This window comes from Talpa occidentalis, unplaced genomic scaffold, assembly GCF_014898055.3.
Source record: "Talpa occidentalis isolate TD23 unplaced genomic scaffold, MPIMG_talOcc4v2.1 talOcc4.12, whole genome shotgun sequence".
NCBI classification, from domain to species: Eukaryota; Metazoa; Chordata; class Mammalia; order Eulipotyphla; family Talpidae; genus Talpa; species Talpa occidentalis.
The window spans coordinates 9,343,706-9,352,025 of NW_023601212.1; positions in this window are offsets into that span (position 1 = coordinate 9,343,706).

Here is an 8,320-nt window from a genome sequence, read left to right on the forward strand (position 1 = left end):
ACCCCCCCAGGGGGAAGCATATTCATTTCCATGGCAACCATGTTGTCTCCCGTCTGACTAGGGCTGACTGACAGCCGTTGGGGCCAGATGAAGTCACTTGCCACCCACGCCAGAGAGAGAAGAGCTGGCCTAGAAGTGCCACCAGCAGGGCCAGGCTCGGGGTTTTACTTAACCCACCAGCATGCAGGAGCTGGGGGAAAATAACTGCCCGCTGTTCCACCATTACAGCTGTACGCCTTGGTGTCTTAAAGACTGCGGCCTCTGGGTTTCCAAGAGAACAGGGATCTCAGAGCTGTTAGGCTGAGTGCCCCCCCCCCACCCAGAGATGGCATCTGATTGGTTGTTAGAACCCCTTCTCCCCATACCTCTCCACCCCACCCCCATTCTGGCGCACAGTAGGGACTCAAGTGGGTGAGAAGAGAGGAAAGGAGAGAGCAGGAGAGAGGGAGGGAGGGATAGTCAGCCGAGGCTCTTTGGTTCTTACTTAACACTCTTATTATCTTCAGCACTTTGCTTATCAGCCAGCACATCCCTTATCAGTTAACCTCCTGGCTATCAGCTAGCACTTCCGTTATCAGTTAACACCTTAATCACCAGCTAACACCTTGGTTATCAGCTAAGCCTCAGTTATCATCTTTGTCAGAAATGCTCAAGAAAGGCTAAAGAATTAGGGGCTGAGCCTCTGAAAGCAAGATTCTTGCTCTCATATCCCTTCCTCCTCACCCCACAGGTTCCCAGAGGGGTAGAAGAGAGAGCAGGAAGGGAGAGGAGAGGTCCTAAGTCCAGAAAAAATGGCAAGGTGAAAAATGGGGACTCAGTTCTTAAGAAAGGATGTTTGCACCCATGGAACTATCCAAATCCCAAATGTGATAGTGAGGCCCCCATAACAGGAGTAATCAAGGCAACCCAGAAAACTGTAAAGGATGGCCAGAAGGCTATGGGGGAAATTGGAGTGGGAGGATCCCAACAGTCCTCATTTTCTGATTCTAAGATTTGGTGACAATTCTAAAATGTGATGCCTGGGATTCAGCAGCAGACTCAAAGTTCCCACAATGCTAGAGGCCTGGGCAGGAATTCTAAGATCTTCTGGTTAGTCATCTGATTCATCACTTCCACAAACACTTACTGACCCCGTGCTGTGAGCCTGGCCCTGTTCTAGAAATTGGAGACACAGCAGGTACCAAAACAGACAATACCTGCCCGGAGGGACTGACAGTCTGGACTAGAGGCAGACAAGAAACAGTTAACATATATAATCTATCTGCTGGGGAAACACAGCAGAAGAGATGGGGGAGGGAGACTCTTTAGCTAATATGGTGACACTTGAGCTGAGACCTGAAGAACAGTGAAGGAAGGAGCCATTGAGTGAAGGGTGTTCCAGGCAGAGGAAACAGTCCCAGGCCCAGAAGCAGAAACATGCCTGGCATGTTTGAAGAACAGCAAGAAGATGACAGAAAGGGGGTCACGTGAGGTAGAATGAAAAGGCCCAGTGAGGAGGTGCCATCTGAGCTGAGATGGAACCAGCCCTGCAAAAAGCCAGGGGGTTTCCAAGGAGAGGGACCGGCACATGCAAGAGTCCTGGGGCAGGAGATGAGCATGGAGAGAGAGAGACAGAAAGACACATACACACAGAGAATCAGAGACAGAGACTGTGAGACAAAGACAGAGAGACACGCAGAGACAAAGAGACACAGAGAGAAAGAAACATCCACACCAGCATAGGTATAGATAGAGGTATAGATCTATAGTGACACTCATTTGTAGGTCTTATGGGGTGGACTGTGTTCATTTCCCTCCTCACCCCATTCTGTGTTGAAGTTCTAACCCCCAAGGCCTCAGAATATAACCTTATATTTAGAAAAAAATAGCCACTGCTAATGTAATTCGTCCAGAGGCCACACTGGGTTGGATGCGTCCCTAACCCAAACGGACTGGCGTCCTTATAAAAGCAGGAAATCTGGACACAGGTGGGCACGGAGCAAGAAGACCTCGTAAACCCGCAGATGGCCATAGACCCGCCGAGGAGAGACCGAGGAGCAGACGCGCCTGCCCCAGCCTTCACCCAGAACCAGCCCAGTCAACACCGAAATCTCAGACTTGCAGCCTCCACAATGTGACAGAACATAGTTCTGCGGCTTAAGCCGGCCAATTTATGGTGTTTTGCTACCCGAGCCTCCGGAAACCAATAGTTACGTGCTGCATAATGACTCTGCAATGATGCACAGCCGGCGAGATGGTGGCCCCGAAATTCCCATCGCCTAGTGACTTCGCCATGGTGACGTGGCAGCATTTCACATGGGCCGCAGCCTCATGCATGGCGTGATTAGTGATTATCGAGTCTCTTGATAGCATCATTTTCCCTTGCGCTTGATTTCATCTCAGTTTCCCGTGGCTGATCTCCATGGCCCCCGAGCGTACTAAATCCACCCTCATGCCTCATCCCTGCAAGGACAAAATCCCCCAACAACGCATTTCTCAGACCGCATCCCCACCGTGAAGTGATGCCTACTGTCCAGGGAGTGAGCCAAGCAGGTGACAAATGACCGCGTTTGGGAAGCCAGCAACTGTTTTGCGAAGCTCGCCATCTGCTCAGGCCAACCCCACTTCTGAGTGGAGGCAAGAATACCAGAACCCACCCATTGAGGGGCCACACTTTGCGCTTGTGTCTCCAGGAGGAGAAAGAGTCGAAGATGACCCACCGTTCTGTGCCCCATTGCACGGCATCTTCCCCTTGACCCCTCCCCAGTAGAGACTCTGTCTTTGTTACAGATGAGGAAACTGAGGCTCAGCGCGCACTGCGGGGGGTCAGCTTATAATGACCTTCCCGTGGACCTCTGCCTCCGGGTCCTCTCACCCACCTAATGACTAGAACACAGCACAACCGCGGGGCACCTTCACGGCTGACTTATAAATGACTGTGGCTTGTATCTTGCTGGAAGATGCCCACTGACTGGCTCACTCTGATGAAGCAACCGGCCACGCAGCGAGGCTCACTTGGCAAGAGCTGCAGGTGACCTGCACCCAACAGTCTGTGAGGAGTTAAGGTGCCTCATCAGTTCCTTGGGAGGAACTGACTGCCACAGGGCCAGTGAGTCCTATCCTGGTCCCACCTTCAAGATGAGACTCCATCTTTGGCCAACCCGTGTAACAGCCTGAAGTGCCCCGTCAAGGGGCCCACACGCCTTAGCCACAGGACTTGAGACAGTAAATGCTGTTCTAAACCACTAAGTTTTGGGGTAATTTGATATGCAGCCATCACTAACCAGTACTTACCTGAATGACACGGTGGGAAGCAGCAGCTGGAATTTGAACCTGGGGCTCCATAGAGACTCGTGCAATCCCGGGCTCTCAACAATGGCCAACTGCCCCTTACCCAGATCTGCTCCCTCCTGCAAAATACATGGTTGTCGGACCCACTTATTTGGAAACTAACTGGAATTCTGTTTGTTTCTTTCTGCTCCTTGAATTGACCAATTTCTCTGACCTCAGGGCCCTTGCACGTGCCATGCCCTCTGCTTGGGGTACCCTCCTCAGACTTGTTCCTCCACTTGCTTCAGGTCCCAAATCGAACGTCACCTCAGAAAGACCCTCCTTGATCCCCCCTCCCTCAACTAAAGCCACCCCTCAGTCTCTCTCCAGCACATCATCCCTGGCCTGCTTTTTCCTTTCACTCATGCATCCAAACACCCATTTTACTTTCCTTAGAATCTTTACCATACATGCTCATTTAAATCCACGTGGGCTTGGTTTAGGAGCTTGCAGGTGTGCCTTCACACCTCTGAGTCTCAGTTTCTTCACCAACGACGGGGGTCAACTGTCTTCCTTGGCCAGGACAACTGCTGGCCCCGACAACAGGCAGCTGAGAAAGCCCAGGGTTGGAGCCACAGAAGCCAGGGGTCCTCCCCTGGCCAGGGGGTCCATCCCTGTCCCTGGTGCTGAATGTTGCAGGCGTGGGCAGCTGGACAGCGGGTCAGTGCACCGATGGGCACTTTTTGCTTTGGCTCCTTGGAAGGGTCTACACTGTGCACAGGCCAGGCCGTGGAACCTGAGGTTTCAGGAACCCACATGGTTCTTTCACAGAACTTCTCCCCTGGCTCCTGTTTTGTGGCCTGTGTTGGGTAGACTGTGTTGGGTAGACTCTGAGTTCCCAAGCCCCACCTGGGCCCAGCCTCGTTCTAGCTACCCAGGTGAGAATATAGGAATCGTGAGCTGATAGTGGTAACAGATCTAATCTGGTCTCTTGGTCTTTTTGTCCTCTGTCTTTCTCCGTCTGTATGTATCTCTGCCTCTTTCTGATTCTTTTTATAGGTTGCTGTCTCTCTTTGTCTCTGCCTATCTGTCTCTCTACATCTATTTCCTTATCTCTTTGTGTCTCTATCACCCTCTGTCTCTCTCATCTCTCTCCCTTTCTCTATATGGCTTTCTCTGTCTGTCCCTAACTCTTTTTCTGTCTGTGTCTTTCTATGTCCCTCTGTTTCTATGTGTATCTGTCTCTCTACATGTCTTTTTCTATATCTCTCTGTGCCTCTCTCTGTCTCTGTCTCTGTCTCTCTTCTTGTCTCTGTCTCTCCCACCTCCCCAGTACTCAGGAAGCTCCACCCCCTCCAGCTGCATGCAATGGACCCAGCTTTCTCTAGCCAGCGGGGGGGAGGAGACACATGAAGACCCGCCCCTCACTCGTCTGCACACCAACCATTTTAAGCAACAGTGCATTGGGGCCTAAACAGCCACTGTGTCCTGCCCCAGTTCCACCTCTGCTTCCCATTATCCTGCCCCTCAGTGTCCCCCTCTGAACAGTGACTGGTGGGCCACCTCAGCCACTCCCTGCTCCTTACCTAAAAAAAACTCATCAGTCCCAAACACCTGGAAGCAGAACATGAGGCGTGTGAATAATTTATTTTGTGAGTCATTTTAATATTTTATAATAATTATGATGAGCTATTTGGTTTTGTGTAGCTGTTTGGGCGTCATTAAGAGAGAGCTCGGGATGGGCCCTGCCACTGAAGCATCTCCAAGCCAACCACGGCAACCTGCCCCATGGGCCAAGGTGGGGTCCAGCCTGAAAGAGGGGACCCCCTTGAGGGCAACCAGGTGTCACCCCTGGTCTTTGGTTTTCATGGACCAAGCCTGCAGCCTGGCCTGGCCTGCTTTTTCCTTTCACTCATGCATCCAAACACTCAGTGATACAAACTCTGCTACGGAACTGAGTATTTATGGCCCATTCAGATGTTGAAGCCGGAATCCCCATGGGTCTTTGGGAAATGATCAAGTTTAGATGAGGTCCTGGGGGTGGGGGTGGGGTGGGGGTGAGGCCCATGGGATTGGAGTCCTTATAAGCAAAGGAGAAACCAAAGCACTGTGGCCGTCCTCCATGTGGGGACGCGGCGGGAAGGCAGCCTTCAGCAAGCCAAGGAGAGGGTCCTCCTTGGAAGCCAGTCTGCTGGCATCTCGGTCTTGGACTTCCTAGCTTCCAGAAGGAATGTGACAAATAAAATGTCTTGTTTAAGTCGCCCAGTCTGGCGTTTGGTTAGTCCAGCCCCACTAGACTGTGACGCGCTCACAGCGCCACTCATTGTGCTTAAATCAAGCTGAACCCCTCACCATGGTCTAAAAGAGCCCCCCCCCAGCCCTCCTGGTGAATCTTCTGCCCTGGCCACTTCCCCTGCCCTCTGTTCTGCTCCAGCCACACCGTCCTCCCTGCTGCTCCTGCCACTTGCAGCAGCACAGTCTCACCTCGGGCCTTTGTTCTGGCTCTTCCCCTCCTGACATACTCTGCCCGGGGCGCTTCCTGTGATGAACTCCTCCTTGTCCTTCAAGCTCACATGTGCCTCCCAGATCTCGCAGTGGTAGGATCGGGAGAGGGGGTGTGTGGTGGGAGGGTGTGCTTGGCAGGGAGCTCCGTGTGGGCAAAGGCTCGGTGCCAAATGTGTTGAGACTGAATCAGCTGAATGTAAGGATGTGCAGGTGGGTAGGTGGGTGGGGCTGGGAGAACCAGACTCGGTGAGGGGTGGGGGGTACTGGAAGCTGAGCTGGACCGGGGGTCTCTAAGATCAGGATGAACAATTTGGGATCCATCCTGGAAGAACACATCTCAGTCCAATGCCAGGCAGCGTCACCTGGGCCGGCTCTGATTTGGCTCATCTCACAGTGAATCCCAGCCCACCCCAAAGTAAGGGACGCAGAAACCCTTGGCGTCAGCAGTGAGCTGGCCAGATTCTATGGAGAGCGCAGATGGGGAAACCACGAAGGCTGGAGCCCTGGGTTTGCCCATGGAAATGCTCCATTTGTTCTACTCCCCCGACACACAAGCACCAGAGCTGGGGAGGGTCATCTGCACAGAGTCCTCGGTCCCTGACTGGCCACATCATGTAGCCTCTAACCAATGGGAGGCGGAGGAGATCAGAGGACTGAAGAGAACCGCCGGCGTGTCCAGGTGTCTGTCCCCCCAGCTGCTGTACTGGTGTCCTGCTGCTAAGCAGCTGAGCCCGTTCCAAGTCTCAGCGCCACTGGATTCCCGCCACCATGCTGCCTCCCCACCGCCAGGCCTGGCTAAGGAACAGCTGCTGTGTTTACAGTCCCCAGATAACACGCTGCGCCCCAAGGGTTTCCCATGACCCTGCCTATACCTCTGTAAAGAATTTCTTTATGAAATACTCCTTAATGGCGCCGTCTGAGTGAGTGTTCATTTTCTCCAAGTCCATGAATAATTCAGTTATGGAACCATAAGCATCTTAGCCTTTTTCTGCAGGGGTAGAGCCTTGCATGACAAGCCATGGAGTTATCAGACACTATCAAACTCTGACCCTGGTACAAGTGGTATTTGACACCAGAGTCCCCAAAGCCCCAGACAATGGAATTTGCAGAGGGTAAGCAGCCTGGACAATAAGCCACAGGAATCAGGGACGATGAGCCCCCCGCAGGCAGGCACTTGGAAGAACATTGACAGTCACATTCTTAGGTAGCCCTGGCGCGGCCCAGTCCGCATCCACCGAGCCATGGCCCTTGAGGGGTGGACAAACAGACAGGTGATTTTCAAAAGCTTATTTCTATTCTGTAGGTTTTCTTTTCACCTTCTTGAGGGTGTCCTTTGAAGCACAAAAGTTTTGATATTGATGGTCTAATTGATCTGATTTTTTGTTTGATTGCTGTGGTTTTGATTGATGTCATATCTAAGAAACCACTGCCTAATCCAAGATCATGGTTTTATAGTTTAGGATCTTACTTTTAGGTCTACGATCTCTTATACATTGTTGGTGGTGGTGGTGGAGTTCCTTTGAGATCCAGCCAAGTTGATGCACTTATCACTAATTCAACCCTTTTCACTACTTAGTAATATTTCATGGGATGGATGGACCATGGTTGGCTTAACCATAGTGGTGGTGGTGGTGTGTGTGTTTGTGTGTGTGGCATGAGTTGGGGGCCCACCTTCTTTCTTTTGCACATGACCTTGCGGTTGTCCCTATGCCATTTGCTGAAAAGATTGTTCCTTCTCCTGAGCTGTGCAAACATCATGGAGTGTAATGACAAGCCCCCAGGCAGCCCAACCTACTACAAACCTGCCCAGGCTAGAGGGCGCAGCCTATGGCGACCCTGTTCATATGCAGCTCATCATTAACCAAAACATCATTAAAAATCACATGACTCAGTAGGTGAGTTATCTCAATAAAATTTTTATAAAGAAAAATGAATATAGGCAGATCTCATATGCCTTTTACTCAGTGTCCCCCAATAATAACACTTTACCATTACAATATCATAGAGGAAATAAACATTTATACAATCTAGCAGCCCTTTTCAGATTTTACTGGTTTCATTTTTGCCCTTGTGTGTGTGCGTGTGTGTGCGTGTGTGTGTGTGTGTGTGTGTGTGTGTGTCTGGGTAGCTTTATCACATGTGTAGATTCATGGACACAGAAAAAGTTGATCACAGCATCTCTTGTGCTATCCTCCTGCAGCCACAGACACCGCCCTCTCTCCTCCACACCCTCCAGCTCATAGTTTTGTCATTCTATAAATGGCTCATGTACAGACATGTGGCACTTAAGAGTTCAAGGAACAATAGACCACATATACAATGGGGGACCCAATAGGTCATACCATATAACCCCTGATGCTCACACAATGATGAAAGCATCTTGTAACACTTTTCTCAGAGCATGTGCCATTTTTAAGAGACAAGTAACTATACCATAGAAGCTTTGACACTGGCTTTTTTCATTCAGCAGAGTTCCTTTGAGATCCAGCCAAGTTGATGCACTTATCACTAATTCAACCCTTTTCATTACTTAGTAATATTCCATGGGATGGATAGACCACGGTTG